Source organism: Thamnophis sirtalis, unplaced genomic scaffold (genome assembly GCF_051295495.1).
Source record: "Thamnophis sirtalis isolate CommonGarterSnake01/CBP01778 unplaced genomic scaffold, rThaSir2_p1.2 scaffold_1, whole genome shotgun sequence".
Taxonomy (NCBI): Eukaryota; Metazoa; Chordata; class Lepidosauria; order Squamata; family Natricidae; genus Thamnophis; species Thamnophis sirtalis.
In genome coordinates, this window is record NW_028261381.1 from 70901246 (window position 1) to 70920749 (window position 19504).

General features: G+C 41.2%; 1 protein-coding gene across 1 annotated transcript in view; it reads right to left on the reverse strand.

Annotated features, from left to right (window-relative positions):
• Positions 1 to 19504, reverse strand: part of LOC148049549 (NACHT, LRR and PYD domains-containing protein 12-like) — a 206453-nt gene that overhangs the window by 7249 nt on the left and 179700 nt on the right. The gene's annotated exons all lie outside the window — the stretch shown is intronic.

Genomic DNA, 19504 nt, shown 5'->3' on the forward strand with positions numbered 1-19504 from the left:
TCTCAGAGTGAAATGGCATTGCAACTTTCAAAATTTGTTCGAGACTACAATGGATTAGGTACCAGTATTCTTGAGCATGAAATATTGCCAGCACATATGGAAGAAGGGGGGGAATCTTTTTATTGCATTTTCAGCATTTCAGTGGAAAAATGTTACTGATATTGACAGTCATGATTGGAATAATATCCTGCTAGTGACAAAACATCTTACACGAAATCTCTCTTACTATAATTGTTGAAGGTAAATTCAATATTCTATTTCCAGCAAAATTTCCACTATTCTATCTCTACAAATATGTTTGTGTGTGTATGTGTGTGTCTCAGATAGCTTATGTGAAGTTGTTCTGAAAATAAACTCCAGTTTGAAGGGGGAAAATTATTAACAGTAAAACAACTTTATTTCACTGAGCATACATAAAGGAGGACAGGAGGGATTACCAAATACTTATCAAAGAATGCAAAACAATTACTGATACTGAAACTCGTTAAATGCACATGAGGCATCTCAGGGTGGGGAAGGCTATGGTAAAGTAGAATAAAATATGAATTAAAATATAAGAATCAAGATGTGGCATAAAAGGGACAGTTAGAAGCTTGCTTAAAGGGACAGGGAAATGTCATCAGCCTCTAACCACAAGATGTTCCAGCCAACATCCCTATGTCAAAAGTCCAAACCACAAGGTTCAATTAAAGTTCTCTAAAGACACATAGTCCATACCTGTGTCCCAAGAACAAAAGGAGAAGTAAGACCCCCATCTACTTATAAGGGTTTTCCCCCCAAATAACCAATAAGAAATGAGTTAAGTATTTCCGTGTTGCACCGCTTTTTAGAATGTATAAGAACGCGTGCTTCGATAATGAAGATTGTTCAGAATTTCCAATGCTACCTATGTGTTAGCTTTCTGAGCCTGGCTGCCAAATAAACTTTTTCTGTATCATGAGAACTCTAAATCTGCCATTTTCTACAACAATTCTGGCGACCGCAGCAGGACTTAGAGCGATATTTCGCTGAGGACGGAATGGACCGACCGGTGCCCCATCGAGGCTGTCTCGCCTGTCTTCAGGCGCCAACAGAAAGCTTTCTCCGGAAAGGGGCTGATAACCTCTCTTGTGTATCTGGAGGACACCATCGATCCAAGAATCTGACCAGGATCAGAACAAGTTAAAAAAATTACGCCGGCTGAGAAAGAAGACGCCTGCAGGCAGTACATCAGATAATAACTGATGCTAAAACTGGTCACTCAGATCAATATCATTATATTGACCAGTGGCAGATAGCAGTGCAACAAAATCCTGACTGGCTTCGTAAATGTAAAAAGGAAGCAGTAAAGATTGTGTGGCCTGAATAAAAGGAAATGGCAAAGCGAGATCAAAAAGAATCACCCTGAGAAAAAGCCTCTCCTCCAAACTGCGCCCTATGAAGAAGGTCCCCCTCCATATGCCCCTCTCTATCACCCAAGGCAGCTTTCAAATGCCAGTGATGGAATTAACCAAGGGGCAGTAGGACAAAGTGACCAGGGAGAATACAAAAATTGGAAAGCCCATCTAGAGGACCCCCTTCTCCTTTAACCCAATGAAATTCTCCCGTTGCTGCCTGAACCAGAAGTCAGCTCCTAGCCCCACTATGCCAAATGGATCAAAGGATTATAGATGGACAGGGACAAGTAGAGATCCAGTCCTTGTTTCAATACATCCCGTTTACCACCACAGACCTGTTGAATTGGAAACAACATTACGGACCGTTGTCCGCTAAGCCTCAGGAAGTCATTGACTTGTTGAGTGTCATTATCAGAACCCATAATCCAATATAGCAGGATTTGGAACAATTAATGACTACTCTCCTTAATGGAGAAGAAAGTGAAAGGTTGAGTATTGCCATTGGAAAAATCTTAAAACCCGCAGATGTAGGAAGCCTTCAAGCTGTGCTAAATTTACATTTTCCACAACAAGACCCACAATGGGATTCCTATAAAGACATGGCCTCCATCCGGGACTATCAGGCACTAATTCTTCAAGGCTTAAAACAAGCCACAAAACCTCCAGTAAATATATCCAAACCCTCTTCCAAAGGCTGGTCGATGTGTATAAAACCTACACCCCAATCAACCCCCTGGATCCCCAAAATGCCCATATGCTAGTGATGGCTTTCATATCCCAGAGTGCCCTGGACGTTAAACAAAAATTCCAGAGGCAAGAAGGAGCCTAAGGGATGAATATAAGCCAATTAATGGAAATCGCTTGCAAAGTCTTTGTGAACAGAGAAAAAGTAGAAGAGAAAAAGAAGGACGATAGAATGCAATGCAAAACAGAATTGCTGGCAATTGCATTGTGAAATAAATCCCAAATCTAGAGCAGAGGTCGATGTAACTGGTGCAAGGAAGAAGGTTACTGGATGTTAGAGTGTCCCAAAAGGCTAGAAGCTGGGATAGCTGGGCAGGGAAGAGGACAAAATAGAAGAATGGAACTTGGTCGATTGAATTGAAAGGTCAAGATTTACGATCCCCCAGGAGGGACAAGTGGAAGAGGAATGAAGCCCCGTGGATTCCCAGGCAGAGGTCGAAGACTGCTCCAAAGCAAGGCAGAAGCCATACATTGGCCGCAATAGACGAAAGGTCTGAAGACTGAAGGGGACCAGGATTTAGTCATGCTCCCCCTGAACCCTTGGTCAGAATGAAGATAGGGGGTAATAATGTAACCTTTCTGGTAGACACAGCGGCGTCTAGATCAGTAATTACAAAACCCTTGGCTCCTGTTTCCAATAAAGTACTAAACATCCAATGGTCTGATAAACAGCCTCCCTTTGTTGAAGCCTTTAAAATGTTCCCTGAATGGAAGAGACATAGAACACCAGTTCCTGTGCATGCCCAAATGCCCAGTTCCACTTTTGGGTCATGATATCCTATGCAAAATGGGAGCTAAACTTTCCTTTGAGGAAGATAAAATGGTCCTAACAATGAGACACCCCCCAGATGAGATATGATGAGTGATGGTAGTTCTAGAAAACTAGATCCCCGATATCTGGCAGGAATTTAAAGTACCTCAGCTGTGGGCAGAAGATAACCCACCAGGCCATGCATCTCATCATGCACCTATAATTATATAAGTGAAGCCTCTAGCTGTGCCTGTCCTCCTCAGCCATAAAAGTTATCCCTGCTCCGTTACACAGGCAATTCAGGACCACATTGTCAAATATTTGGAAGCTGGCATTCTGAGAACAATACAGTCTCCCCTGGAATACCCAAATTCTACCCATATCAAAACCTAATGGCTCTTTTAGGCCCAGGCAGGTTTTGAGAATTGTGAACGTCGCCAGGGTCAGCATCTATGGCATTGTCCCCAGTCTCTATACTCTTTTGAGTCTGATTCCGGCCTCAGCTAATTGGTTTTCAGTGGTAGATTTAAAAGATGCCTTCTTCACCATCTCAATACACAGGACAGCCAAAAACTGTTTGCATTTGAATGGGAGGACCCCGTAACAGGTCGTAAGAGGCAGTATGCTTGGACTAGACTTCCCCAAGGATTTAAAAATTCACCTACCCTTTTTGGTGAAGCCTTGGCCTCAGACCTAGAAAATTTCCAGCGTTTTGAGGACGGAGATGTGCTACTCCAATACGTAGACAATATCTTAGTGACAGGACAGACGAAGGAGACTTGTTGGAAAAATACCAACCAATTACTCAATCTGTTAATGGACAAGGGATATCGTGCCTCAAGAAAAAGAGCACAGTTAGTAAAGCCCCAAGTCAAATACTTGGGATATTCCATAAGTCAGGGACAAAGAGCAATAGGACACGAGCGAAAAGCAGCTGTGTGCCAAATTGCGGAACCAACAACCAGGAAAGAGTTGTGGGGATTCATAGGTGCAGCAGGATATTGCAGAATTTGGATTCCAAATTTCACTCTTTTAGCCAAACCTTTGTATACCTCCACAAAGGGGGGTGAAAAGGAACCCTTCATTTGGGGGCTGGAACATTTGAAGCCCTAAAAACAGAATTATCCCAAGCTCTGGTAAAGGGACTCTCCAACTTAGAAAAACCTTTTAATCTCTTTGTGGATTTGAAAGACAACACTGCTCTGGGAGTCCTGATGCAGGAAAAGGGAAGTTGACAGCAACCTGTGGCTTATCTATTTAAGCAACTGGATTGTGTTGCAAAAGGCTGGCCACATTGCCTAAAAATTCTAGCTGCCACGGCTCTCCTAATGGAGGAAGCTAATAAATTAACTTTCGGACAGCCTACCACTATCTACACCAGCCACGCAATTCAAGGAGTTTTAGAAACAAAGGGACATTTATGGTTAACAAACCCTAGAATTTACAAATATCAGCCACTCCTGACTCAAAATCCACAAGTGACCTTAAAGCAAACAAATGCCCTAAACCCTACCACCTTTTTGTCAATACCGGGACCCAAAATTGGGCATAATTATATGTGAACCATTGAGAGTCAGTTCTCATGCAGACCAGACCTGACGGATGTGCCGTTGAAATCTGCAGAATATAACTTGTTCACTGATGGATCAAGCTTCATTACTACAGGAGAACGTTATGCTGGTTCTGTGGTAGTCTCTCTTGACCAAGTCTTTGAGAGTGGACCTCTCCCAAAAGGCACTAATGCCCAAGAAGCAGAACTATGGGCTTTAATCTATGCATTAGAAAGGATCAAAGATGAAAGAGTAAATATGTGGACTGACTCTAAATACGCTTTTCTCACATTGCATGTTCATGCAGCTGTTTATAAAGAAAAAAGTCTTTTAATGGCCTCAGGAAAGGAAATCAAACACCCCTTCCTGATTGAAAGGCTCATAGCTGCTGTCAAAATGCCAAAGAAAGTCTATGTTATGCATTGTAGAGGCCATCAGAAGGGACAAGATGAAATAGCCAGAGGGAATAGGGCGGCTGACAAAGAAGGGAGACTAGTGGCAATCATGGATGATCAGGGCTGCCCTGACATATCCATTTACGTAGCGCTAGAAATGCCAAACGAACTTAGCCCTAGATACTCCAGGGCGGAGGAACTCCAAGCGACTGTAGACTTGAAAGGACTAAAGAAGGGAGAATGGTATCTACTTTCGGACGGAAGAATCTTTGTACCCACTAATATAGCCTGGCAATATTCAATAACGCACATGGGAAAAACTGCATTAGCCGAGGCACCTCAACGTATAGCGTACATCAATTGCCTTCACTCTCTATGTACTCATGCCAGCGAAAGATGTAACATGTGTGCCCAAGTTAATCCAAGGCAAGGACCTAGACTTTCCCCTGGGAGCCAGCCTAAAGGGTATTACCCCATGGATTCGTTAGTTATTGACTTCACAGATATGCCCAAGTGTGGACTTTATAAAGCTATGTTTGTCATTGTGTGCAATTACACTGGGTGGCCTGAATGCTTTCCCACAAAGACGAAGCAAGCCCGTGAAGTAGCTAGAATCCTACTCAAAGACATTGTGCCCCGATATGGAATTCCCTCATTCATATGATCAGATAACGGGCCAGAGTTTGTGCATCAAGTAACCCAAAAGCTAGCAAAATTGTTAGGGACCCAATGGAGGCTCCGCTGTTCTCTATACCCCCAAAGTGGAGGCCACACAGAACGCTCGAACCACACTATTAAGGAAAAGATAACTAAGGTGTGTCTGGAAACCCACCTTAAATGGGGAGACGCCTTACCCTTAGCCTTTTGGTCTGTAAGATGTACTCCACAAAAAGGACTCAAACTGTCCCCTTTTTGAAATGATGTTTGGATGGCCACCGGTTATAAGTTCTATTTTGAAAAATCATGTAGGGGACCTAGAACAGTTGGGGGCCTCATGGGTGAATCAAATGGTGGGAGCACTAAATAAGCAAGTACAAGTAATCCAATAATATTGTGTCTCCCTTACCCCACCATTTTAAACAAATTCGAGTCATAATATTCAGGTGGGGAACAGAGTGTGGGTAAAACCCTGGAACACTGGAAAATCTAGATGGAAGGGCCTGTATACTGTAGTTATGTGTTCTCCACTTGCAGTAAAAGTTTTAGAATCCAAATCTTGGGTTCATTGGACCCGCATTAAACCAGCCGCTGAAGAATCCTGGGAGGCTGACTCGGACAAATCTCATCCCTTAGTAATATGCTTAAAGAAATGCCCCCTATAAGTTGCCTACAGGCAACGGGTAGCTCAAATACAGGGCAGAAGAAGCCCTACTGAAACCATGCTGGAAGCTTGTTTCTCGATGTATGGCTGAAGAATTGAAGAAAGGAAAAACAACGTTCTGATTTATCAGTTGCAAGATGAATTAGAGAATTTGAGCACCTGTCAGAGTATGGTGGTGCAAGCTTTTATATCTGTAGACACTATATCCTTTACTTTTGTAAGTTTATTTGTCCTTATTATAATTTGTTATGTGTTTCTAGCAAATAAGATTTGGTCTTGTGGAGAGCCAGAAGCTGATACTTAACACCCCAAACTATATACAATCTTTGCCTTCTCCCTGACATGGTGAATCTATAGGCAGAAAGGAACTGTGCAAAAGAATATCTTGTGTGAGGGATAATTATGAGTTGTTTGTGGCTTTGGCTGCAATTGGCAAAAGGCATGCTAAGTGATAACTTCCTGACTATTAACTCCCCATGTTGCGAAAATACCCAAGAAATGCCCTTAGCTCTTGAAGAAGGATCCAAAGATGTCAAAAATCCCAGAGAATAAAATAAAAATCCCTTACAGGGAGGGGAACAGATCCGCTCCTATCAGTGGCACATTATTTATGCTTGGGGACAAAACCGCAAGCCAATTCCAACACTTCCAGCCAACTATTTGAAAAACCCTGTAAGAAAAAGGGCAAAGCCTAGGGAAAACGGACCCCTGCAACAATTAAGAAAAGGGAATTACATGTTAAGAGTGTTGGAATTAGGTCAAAGCTTAATCAATCAGTCTGACCCTGCCCTGGGTCAAAAATGCTGGTTGTGCTTGTCTGCTGGACCTTCATCTTATCATGCGGTGCCAGTTAAGCCAGATCTTTGGGAAAACACCAGAGCTATGATAGTCTTTGACAAGGGAGGTAGATGGGGAACCAAAACGGCAGAAGCCCAGCTACATGGTGATCTGTATGATGCACTTAAAAGACTGGGGATGAGCCATCTCCCCATCGTTGGCCCCATAGCAGTTGGTGTAGAAATTATAGGGTCACCCTCCTTGTGCATAAAATGATATCAGGAACCTGGCTTTCCTGTGGGGTCACTATCAGAGGAACAATGCCCATCTGAAATATACCTTCCCCCCAGGAAAACTCTTGTGGATGTGAAATTAACTCGCAGCATGTTTCCCTCTGTTCACAAGCTCTTCCATCAGAAAGTCATTTTTTTGCTTCCACCTCCACTCGTTTTTAACTGATGGGAGGGGAATCTGACTACTGGAAGATGCCCAAGGCCATTTCAGCCCCCCCCCCCGACTTTCTGTTTGGCTTTCAATACAATCCACTAGGGGATTTTGTGTTTACTTTCCCCCTGGGAATGCCAGTTCCCAATATCTCTTTGAAGGACCAGTCCTCAGGAATAAGCTAATGGATCCTAATCAAGAAGTTCCCTTACATCCCCTGACTGGTATGTTCCTAGCAGGAACCTTACAAATCTGGACTAATGAAAGGAACTTCCGAGCCAACGCCTTCTCCGTGAACATTGGCGTATGTGTAGGAGAAAATGGAGTTTTCTTTCTATGTGGGAGAAATGCCTATCTGTGTTTACCCACTAATTGGACTGGCACATGCACCCTAGTACACCTCCTTCCCAAAATGGGGGTGGTAAGTGGGGAACAGGATTTCTCTATACCCTTCATGGGACATGTCCAGAAAAGAGTGCCGCTCCTAATTCCACTATTAGAGATCCTGGGAATAGGGACAGCAGTTGGAACGTGTGTGGGTGGAATGACCCATTCCACCACACAGTTAAGACAGATGTTGGAAGAATTCCAAGAAAGCCTAAACTAAATTGCTGGCACCTTGGTTGAAGTCCAAGACCAGATAGATTCTTTGGCAGCAGTAGTTTTACAGAACTGGCATGCCATAGATCTTTTAACTGCTGAAAAAAGTGGGCTATGTGTATTCCTGGGAGAAGATTGCTGTTTCTATATGAATAGATCAGGAGTGGTCCGGGGGGAAGTCCAAGAACTATGAGATCGAGCTTCCTCTATTGGTCAAAAAGTACAAGGAACAGATATGTGGTTCTCTTGGCTACCGGGAACAGGTTGGATTAAGCAAATGCTATTTCTTTTATTATGTGGGATCGCAAGTTTAGCCTTCCTCCCTTGCATAATATCCTTGCTTAAACAACTCATTATGAGGTCCGCAAAAGAAATATGGGCTGAAAAGGAGTTAATGATAATGGAAAGCCTTATCCCACATACTCTCAAGAAAGATGAAATTTCAGATACTAGCTCGTATCTTCAAATTGCACTCTTAGGAGTGGATAAAGTGCTTCCAGAAGATAAGCCCTAAAATGTGTATTTCTTGTATCCTTGCTTTTTTGCTATTATGTATCCTGCATGCTTATATTGTTAATCTAACAGGCTAGACTCAATTGTGGGTATTAATAGAGTCTAGAAGGAGGGATAAAGTAGAATAAAATATGAATTAAAATATAAGAATGAAGACATGGCATAAAAGGGACCGTTAGAAGCTTGATTAAAGGGACAGGGAAATGTCATCAGCCTCTAACCACAAGATGTTCCAGCCAACATCCCTATGTCAAAAGTCCAAACCACAACGTTCAATTAAAGTTCGCTAAAGACACGTAGTCCATACCTGTGTCCCAAGAACAAAAGGGGAAGTAAGACGCCATCTACTTATAAGGCTTTTCCCCCAAAATAAACAACAAGAAATGAGTTAAGTATTTCCGTGTTGTGCTGCTTTTGAGAATATATAAGAACACGTGCTTCGATAATGAAGGTTGTTCAGAATTTCCAATGCTAGCTACATTTTAGCTTTCTGAACCTGGCTGCCAAATAAACTTTTCCTGTATCCTGAGAAGTCCAAGCCTGTCATTTTCTACAACAATGGAGGCCTAGTAATGTAACAGGACACCTGTTTAAGACTACCCAAGGCCTCCCTAACCCATTGAGATACCTCATGCTGCACACAATTGTCTGTTCCCCCCCATCTGCCACACAAGGTCAATTACCTTGCAAAGATCTCGCAATCTGTCTCTTCTCCAGCCTCTCTGCCACATGAAATCACAACACTCAGAAGCTTCCAGACTTGGCTCACAAAGAGTTTGGAAGTAATGGGATGCTTTTAGATAGTGAAATCTGCTTCCAAGCACTTCGGCAAGCCATTGTAAAAAGTCCTTTCGGGCCGAATGGAGCATGTAAGGGACAAACTTGAGGAGGCCTTTCATGATGAGAAAGAAGGCCCACACACCCTTCCAGAGCTGTTTTCATGTGCAAAGACCTGCTTCAAAACCTTGCTGCCAAAAATGGAGCTTCAGAGCTCCGTTTTTGGCAGCAAAATGCTGGAGGAGGCCTTTGCACATGAAAACAGAGTTTACCAATCTGGAGCTTCATTTTTGGGTGCAAAGGCCTCCTCCAACAGTTTGCCAGCAAAAACAACAGCTTGAGGAAAGGCCTTTTCTGGAGAAAATGGAGAGAAAAGAAATTCTGAAAAGCTGAGGAATCAGCTCTCAACAAATGAGCCAGCCACTCTCTGGAAAACCCTGAAAAATATCCAAGGCAAAAAAAGAAAAAAAGGAAGAAGGAATTTAAAATAGGAATGGAGAAATAACATTTCCCCAATTGTTCGCAGCTTAAGCAACTTTGGGAAAATGGGAAAGTTCCTGCTTTCTCTGTAGTTGAGAGTCAACCTCCTTTTATTTTGATCAGTTGGGAGGCTGCTCTCCCTTGTTTTTTAGCTTGGAGATCTTCCTGCAAACTCCTGCATCAATCACCATTCCCTCACTAACATTCTTTCTAGTTCGGTTCTCTGGCATGCAGGGCAACAAAAGAAGACCACGTGACTACCACTTAAAAAAAATCATTCAGACCTCCCAACTTCACGATCTTTCTCTCCCCCCCTGATATTTTTTTTAAAAAACTGGTAGTCACATGGTCTTTTGCTGCCTGCATGCATAAGGTGACCAGACGTCCTGCTTTTGGCGGGACAGTCACGATTTTTCAAAATTTGTCCCATGTCCCGCTGCATGTTCAAAAAGTCCCGATTTAAAAAGGGCGCCGTTAATTTTTTTTTTTTCTCTGAAGTGTTGTTCCCGATGTGGCCTTTAGAGGGCAATGGTTTCCCTCCCTCCGCTCAGCTTGCTCTCAGCCCTCCCTCCCCTCCTGCTCTTCCAAACAGGATCATATCTCCCTCCCTTTCGATCTGGTTGCTTTTCTCCGGTCTCCTTTTGGTTAGGGGCGGGGGCAGGAGGGGGGGGAGAAGATCTGTCATTTTCCTTCCTTTAAAAAAAAGGTGGGGAAACCAAGGATTTATTGCAAATAAAGAAATCGACCCCAAATGGATCGGGAGGCAGGATGGGAGGAGGGAGTGGGAATTAGGGGAAAGGGGGATTTTCCTCCCGTCCCTTGGATTTCATTTATTTCTTTATTTATTTTTTAAAAAGTTGCTTTTCTTGTATTTCCTTTGCTCGTTTGTTTGGTTGGGGGGGTGAGTGGAGAAAAAAAGAGAGAGAGAGATCTGAGAGCTTGAATTGGTGCGGCTGGAATTGGGACTGCAGGATGGGGAGGGCAGTGTCTGTGTGTATAATTTGGAAGAGGGGGGCGGATGGAGGAAATTTCCTTCTCTCCGCTGCTCTTCTCTCGTCTCCTTCTGTCGGATGGGGTTGGGAGTGGGTGGGTGGGGGCGTATGATCCCCTCTTATTTTTTTAATCTATCCCTTTCCTATCTTGTGATCTCTGATCCCCCTCCCCCACGCCCCCTCCCCAGGTTCCCCCATTCCTCCTGAGGTCTTGTAACTGCTGTAACCGAGCACTTAACAGCTGCAAATAAAAGACCCTGCTAGCAATTCCCCTTTTGTTGCTGGTAAAAATCATGTAGACACACACACACACACACACACACACACACACACACACACACACACATTTTGACTGCTCTTTTTGTGCATCCAGTGTGAAGTGAGCAGGAATGAAGGCTGGACACACACACACACACACACACACACACACACAAACACACAGATTAATAACCCCCGTTTTGCAGCCTCAGACTCTTAAAAACTCATCCATCTTTCCCCCTTTTCATCCATCCATCCCTTGTCATTCTTTACATTTCTCTACACATTTCTCTATTTATCGTATTAAGTCTATCTCTTTTTTTAAATTATTATTCTGCTGGTCTTCCTGGGCAGCCTTGACGCCCCCCCCTCACCCCCAAAAAAGAGGCAAGTTAGAAATTTAAATTTTCATCCAGCATGACTAAGGTGTGCTTTATCCAATTTTCTCCTCTTGAGCTTCTGTGGGCAAGGGCAGTCTACCTGCCAGCATCAGGAGTCATGGGAAAGGAGCAATATAGGGGAATTTACAAACTATCTTCGTGTAGACTTTCTAAAGAGATTTAGCGATGATGGCATAATAACATGTGACAAGGCTTGCATGATGCCATATAATGAACTCGGCTGCATTGAGTCATTTAAAAAAAACCTTACTTTTTTTAAAGGGGCGTTTTGTTTAGGAACCATCTCCCTGCTTCCCCTCTGCAGATTCTGCTTTAAAGCAGTGGTCCCCAACCAGTGGTCCATGGTGGACCACTGGTGGTCTGTGAGAAAATTTTGGTGGTCCACAGATATTAACATCTATATCATTCTGCATTGACTTAAAGTGCCTGGTTGCTGGTAAGTGAGCCAGTTTTTTTTCTTTTATTTTTTTAATGTATTTTAAAATAATATTTTATTTATTGTGCATAGGATTTTTAAAAATAGTTTTATTCTGTGTGGATTCTTTTTTTAAATTGTCTTAGACTATATTTTAAATAGTCAGGAGTCATTGACACTGAATTTGCACTTTTAATAATCAGGAAGCACATACTGAGTTTCCTTGAAAAAAATCCAATAATTTAAAAATCCAATAATTTGTTTCCTAGTATAATTTGGTTGCTTATTAACCTATAACTATCACTAAGTGTTGTAGCTTATGATTCTTGATGAATGTATTTTTTTCTTTTATGTACACTGAGAGCCTATGCACCAAAGACAAACTCCTTGTGTGTCCAATCACACTTGGCTAATAAACTATTCTATTCTATTCTATTCTATTCTATTCTACTCTACTCTACTCTACTCTACTCTACTCTACTCATTTCTATTTCAATTCTAATAAGGAGTTTAGCTTCTCTCTCTTGAAAATGTAAACTAGCATAATGCAAGCTAGCCTTAGCTTTCAAACAGTTCATTCAGTGACCAAAGTTACAATGGCATTGAAAAAAGTGACTGATGACCATTTTTCACACTTAGCGACCATTTTCACACTTAGCGACCGTTGCAGCATCCTCATGGTCACGCGATCAAATTTTCTTGTGTAAATATGTTTTATTTCCATTTCATTCCGTACAATCACATCAGGGGTGGGTTTCTCGCCCCGTTCCAACTGGATCGGTTGGAACGAGGCCGGCGGCATCCTCGCGCACGCACGCGGCATCCTCGCGCATGCACGCAGTGCGCGTACGCACGCACATGGCACGCGCATGCGTACTAGCGTCTGCGCGATGCTCCAGCTGCTCCTGGAGGATCGCGCAGGCGTTCTGCGCATGCGGGGAAAGCGCAAAATTCTAAAAAACCGTGTAAGGAGCGGGCGCGGGTGTGCGGGCGCGCGCGGGTGGGTTTCGCCGTTCCCGGAAGTTACTTACTTCCAGGTTCGGCGACCAACCGGATCGCAGGGACTGGTGCGAACCGGTCGAAACCCACCCCTGAATCACATGTATACTGTGCATAACCGGGGCATATAACATTGAACAATAAACACAGCCCTCCCTCTTGTCGACAATACCCCCCAAAATACAAACCCAATATACCACCTTGACCCACCATACACCCTCTTTCGCCCCCCTCCAACTTTCGTTCTTCCTTCCAACATCCCCCTCTACTTCCTACTTCCCCTCCCCCTCTATCACTCCTCTCTCCCAATACATTCCCTCCCTTCCTTCTCCTCCTCCCTCCAATCCTCTCTCCCACCCTCTCTACCCCTCTTTCTTCTTTCCCTCTACTCCTCCCTTCGGTGTATTTCTACTGTTTATCAATATATTCAGCTTGTCCTATTTTTACACTAAAATTAAAGAGCCACAGTATACAAGTGCAATCATGTTACTTTAGAGTCTAACACATACTATATTTCCCCCCTCCCCCCTCCCCCCTAAGACCCCCCTCCGTTCCCCCCCCGACTTCCCAGAGCCCGTACACGGTATAGCTTTTTAACAAACACAGTCTAAAATATATTAAAACAAAGGAGATTTAAAAAAAAGAAAAAAGGCGGTCTAAAAGGGATTAAAATTAGACAGCAAGAATATAGAGTCCGTGCATTTGCGGATGATCTGGTTATAATATTGGAACAACCGCAGGAAACTAGTAGGGTATTATTGAATACGATCAATCAATATGGTCAAGTCTCGGGATTTAAAATAAATCTAGGAAAAACCAAAATAATAGCTATAAATATGACTATCAAACAGAAGGAAGAACTGGGGGCGATGCTAAGATGTGAGGTAGTTAAAAAAGTTAAATATCTTGGAGTTAATATTTTAATCTCAAATGGGAAATTATACAAGTATAATTATGAATCACTTTGGCATAGTACACAGTTGGAGTTGAAAAGGTGGGAAAAACTGCATTTGTCCTTGCTGGGTAGAATAGCGGCAGTAAAAATGAACATTTTACCAAAATTTTTATTTCTTTTTCAAATGTTACCAATACTTAAAAGAGATGCGAATCTTTTAGAATGGCAGAAGGGTATCAATAAATTTGTGTGGGCAGGAAAGAAGCCGAGGGTAAAGATGAAAATAATGCAAGATGCACGTGAAAGAGGAGGATTGAAATTACCTAACTTAAAATTATACTATGACGCAGTGGCATTATTTGCAATTAGTGATTGGATTCATCTAACTAATGACAGAATTTTGAATATCGAGGGATATGACTTGTTATATGGTTGGCATGCTTACTTGTTATTTAACAAAAAAACGGATAAGAAATTTAAAAATCACATCTTAAGAAATGCTTTATTGAGGGTTTGGAAAAAATATCAACATAAATTAAATGATAAAGTGCCCATGTGGGCAATTCCTAGACATGCAATTGAAAATATGAATGTAGAACAAAAACACGATAGAACCACCTATAGACAACTTCTTATCTCAGAAAGAGGGGTGATGGAACTAAAATCTTTAGAGGTACTTAAAGAAGAGAAGGTAGTTCAAACGTGGTTTCAGTATGGTCAATTACAGGCTAGGTGGAAAATAGATCAAAAAATTGGCTTTGTAAAAGTTGAGGATAACTTGTTTAAACAAATAAGAGATCAAAGCTCAATGCATATAAAGAGGATATATAATGTATTAGTACAGATGGATTCTGAAACGGAACTGATTAAGGATTGTATGATAAAATGGGCTCAGAATATCGAGGAACCAATAATGCTTGAAACATGGGAAAGAATCTGGGTAAGAAATGTAAAATTTACACAAGCACAAAACTTGAGAGAAAATTTTTATAAGATGTTTTATAGATGGCACCTAGATCCTAAAAAGCTTGCCTCTATGTATCCAAATGTTCAACCTAAATGTTGGAGATGTGGTTCTTGTGATGCTACATATTTTCATATATGGTGGACATGTCGTAATGTCAAGGCATTTTGGATAAAAATATGGTGGATCCTGCAAAACATCTTTAAAAGAAGGATAAAATTTACCCCCCAGTTGTTTTTACTGGGTATATGTATTGATTTTACAGCAGCAGAGACTAATTTGGTTCTGTATTTAATAACGGCAGCAAGACTCTTGGTGGCGCAGTATTGGAAGAAGAAAGATTTACCTACAATTCAAGAATGGACTTTGAAAGTTATGAACTTAGCCGAAATGGCCAAAATCTCTGCATATCTCAAAGAACATTCAAACGAGAGATATAAACGAGACTGGAAAAAATGGATTGATTACATAAAAAGTAAATATGGGACTAAGAAACTCCAGATAGCTTATGCTTAGTATCAGTAATAATTTAAATTGTTTAAAATTTGGGTAACAGTAAGAAGCTGAGTTCAATGTAGAGATATTTTAGACTGTGATTGTTCAAAAGTTATACCATGTATGGTCTTTGGGAAGTCGGGGGGAGGGAAGGGAGGTGGGGATTTAGGGGGAGGGGGGAGGGGGGAAATACAATATGTGTTAAATTCCATGATTGTATTTGTATACTGTGGCTTTTCAATGTTAGTGCGAAAATAGAACAAACCGAATATACTGGAAGGTAATAGATGCCGAAGGAAAGAGTCGAGTGAAAGAAGAAGGAGGGTGGAGAGGGTGAGAGAGAGGAGGAGGAGAAGGGAGGGAGGGAATGGAGAGGGTGTGATAGGGTCAAGGTTAAAAGAAGGGGAGGGGAAGTAGGCGTAGAGGGGTGTGTGAGAAGGAAGAATGAAAGTTGGAGGGGGTTGAAAGAGGGTGTATGGCGGGTCAAGGTGGTATACTGGGTTTGTATTGTAGAGGGCATTTTCTATATTCAATGTTATATGCCCTGATTAAGCACAGTGAATATGTGATTGTATAGAAAGAAAACATAATAATATATATATATAATTAATATCTTAAAAAAAGAAAAAGAAAAGAAAGTCAATAGGATCTCTACGTTGGACTCAGCTTCTTGCTGTTACCCAAACTTTAAGCAGTTTAACTTATTCCTAATCTTAATAACACAATTTAGATACATTTCGAATTTTTCTTTTTTTCCTAATCTGATAAGCCAACCACCTGCCGGGTTTGTTTGCGTTACAAAAAGTATTGTGTTTTGCATATAATAAACTAGTGGCTACCTGGTCAGAGATCAACATATCAAATTGGGATTTTAATATGGAGATTGCTTCCTTAGCCTTTGTATCGCCTGGATTTAATATTAGTTCCAACTCTTTCCCTTTAATTTCCTCTTCCAATTCTTTTCGTTTTTGCCCTTGTTTATATCTATGCATTTTGTTTATATTCATCAGTACTCCTCTCATATACGCTTTGCTTGCATCCCATACAAATTCCATAGATGTACCCTTATTCATGTTCAGAACAAAGTATTCAGATAACAATTTTTTACAATCATTAATATACTTTTCATATCTAAATAAGTTTTCATTCAACCTCCAAGACCTTCTTGCCTGCACTACCCTTCCCAATTCCATCCAAACTGGGTTATGATCCGAAAGAACCCTCGCCGCAATCTTTGTCTTCTTCACCCTAGAAAGTAAATCATTAGTGATTAGTATAAAATCAATCCTTGAAAGAGATTGATGTCTATCAGAAAAAAAGGTGAAGTCATATTCTTCTGCATTTCTTTCTCGCCAAGCGTCTCTCAATTCGAAGTCGTCCATCATGTCAAAAAAAGATTTGGGTAACTTAGCTCGGATTTTAGTATTTGGGCGAGAGGTCTTCTTATCTCTTTTAGTGTCAATCACGCCATTCCAGTCACCCAATAGTATACAAGACTTAAAGTCCCACTGTGATAATTTAACATGAAGATTTCTATAAAATCCGTCTTGCTGTTGATTAGGAGCATAAATTCCCAAAAGTAGTGTCTTTTTCCCTTCTAAGATTAGGTCTAGTGCGATATATCTTCCAAAGGGATCTGCTTCAATTCGTTCAGCCTTAATGTCTTTTCTTAAGTATACAACTATGCCATTTTTCTTTTCCGTAGCAGAGGTCACAAAATGTTGACCAAGTTTGGGGTTGAACAAATATTTTTGATCAGTTGATTTGATATGAGTTTCTTGCAGACAAATTATATCATTCTTGAACTGTTTAAGATAGTGAAATATTTTCTTTCTCTTCTGTGGAGAGTTCAGTCCATCTATACTGTATCTGACGATTTCTGAGCTCTTCCACTAGAAAAGCATAATCTCTCCTGGCTCTTAGCATTTGAGGTGGTATTTCTTTCACGACAATCAAATCCTGTCCGCCAATTTGAAGCCTGGTGTTATAGGACTCTTGTAGTATCATGTTTCTGAACTCTCTTGTAGCAAAGTATATAACTACATCTCGGGGGAGTTGCTTCTGTTTTGCCGCCCAAGAATTAACGCGATAAATTTTATCGATCTGCCAGTCAAAGTTGGACCCCGGTCTTCCCACCAGACAGTCAAAAGCCTCTGAAAACATCTGCTTTAAGTTCTCCTGTTTATCTTCGCGCAGCCCCCTGACTCTTAATGCAAGCTCCATCTGTCTGTACTGTATCATAATAATTTGTTTTTCAGCATTTTTAACTTTTTGTTCCACCACTTCAGTTTTAGATGTCAAATTAGTATTGGCTTCATTAAGAACCTCTAAGTTATCTTCCATTCCAGAAACATATTCTCTCAGTACATTTACAAGTCCCATCATATCATCATTCATTTTGGCGATCCCAGTATCAAACTTATCATATAAGACTTTCATCTCATTCTTTATTTCCTCTCTGAATTCTCTGAAAGTTTCTAAATTCTGCTCTCTAAATTCTCTAAACGTTTCCAAAAAGAATTCTTTCATTAACAAATCTCCACTAGGGGGCATAATGGGTGGAGGCTGCAACTTTGTGCCAGGTATGGGGGACGTAGCCCTAGGAGGTAATTTCCCAGGATTTAATTTTGATGCCATTATGTCTTTTCTTCAAGCAATTAATCAAACTCTGCTGGCCCACTGTACAGCTTACAAAAAAAAAAGAAAAAAGGAAAAGTTCCTCCCTTTTTGCAGAGAGTTTGTGGAAGGTTTCAAAAGATTAGCATTATACCAAAACAGTTCAACAATGTCTCTATATTAGCAAAGAGTCTTTGAAAACTTTTAAAGGTTGATAAGAAAAAAAATCTTCAGAGAAGTGGAGCTAATTAGTAAGAGGCTATTCCTTTGATCTTTGTTATCACTGTCTCTGCCGAGGAATTAGGAATGTACCATTATTGCAATTGCGGAAGCTGCAGAATCGCCATCTTGGGAGCAATTGCACAAAGGAAACTCTTGTAAAACTGAAGCTAGTTTTTTTTTTTTTTTAGGAAAAGCAAATAAGGTTCTCAGGTACGGACTCTGCTTGTATTAGTTTCAGATAAATATCTCAAAAATTGTCCTAAGAGGGGTTTCCTTGCTTTGCGCTGTGAAAAGAGCCGAGGTTTCTGGCCGGAGATATGACTCAGCTTTGGTTGCCCCCCCCCCTGTGTTCACAGCAGAAAAAAAAAGCTGCAAACTTCAAAGAAAGCTCTTACCAGCTGGATCTCTCTCTCAGTCTTCTTGCCTGAAGAATGAGATATCTGCTAGGTGTTTAGGCAGATAACGCAACTAGAAACCTGGGGGCAGCTCAATTAAGCCGCCGCCAACAGCAAGGTCCCGCCCCGGAAGCCGAATACATTTGGTCACGCAATCAAAATTTTGATGTTTGGCAACAGATTCGTATTTATGATGGTTTCAGTGTCCTGGGATCATATAATCACCTTTTGACAAAGTCAAATGGGGAAACCAAATTTACTTATGCTACTAACTTATCAGCTGCAGTTATTCACTTAAGAACTGTGGCAAGAAAGGTGGTATAATGGGCTTAGTGACCAAAGTTACAATGGCATTGAAAAAAGTGACCTATTGCTCAAATAGATAAGCTGATCTACATGTTACAACATCTTGAATCCACAAAGACCTATATAAGGGTCCTTTTCGTAGACTTCAGCTCGGCATTCAACACCATCATTCCTGAAATCCTTGTCTACAAATTGACTTAATTAGTTGTGCCTGACCATAGTTACAGATGGATCATAAGCTTTCTAACAGATAGCAAGAAGCAAGCGAAGCTAAGCAAAATCACATCAGTTACCTGTACAATTAGCATAGGTGCCCCCCAGGGCTGTGTGCTCTCTATGCTACTCTTTTCTCTCTATACCAATGGCTGCATCTCAAAGGATCCCTCTCTTAAAGTACTGAAGTTTGCAGATAATACAACAGTGATTGGTCTTATTCTAGATGATGATGAATCTGCATATAGATGGGAAGTTGAAGAACTGGCCCTGTGGTGCAGCTGGAATAATCTTGAACTGTATACATTCAAAACTGTAGAGATGGTAGTAGATTTTAAGAGAAGCCCTCCTGTTCTACCAACTGCTACAATTTTAGTCAACACAGTATCAACGGTAGATTCTAGAGTTTCTGGGTTCTATAATCTGCCAGGACTTGAAACATTAGAACCATTATTAAAAAGGCACAATGAAAAATGTTCTTCAATTTAGAAAGCTCAGATTGCTCAATGATTTGCTGATACAATTCTACAGAGGAATAATTAAATCTGTCATTTGTTCCTCGATAACTGTCTGGTTTGGCACAGCAACCAAACAGGACAGGTACA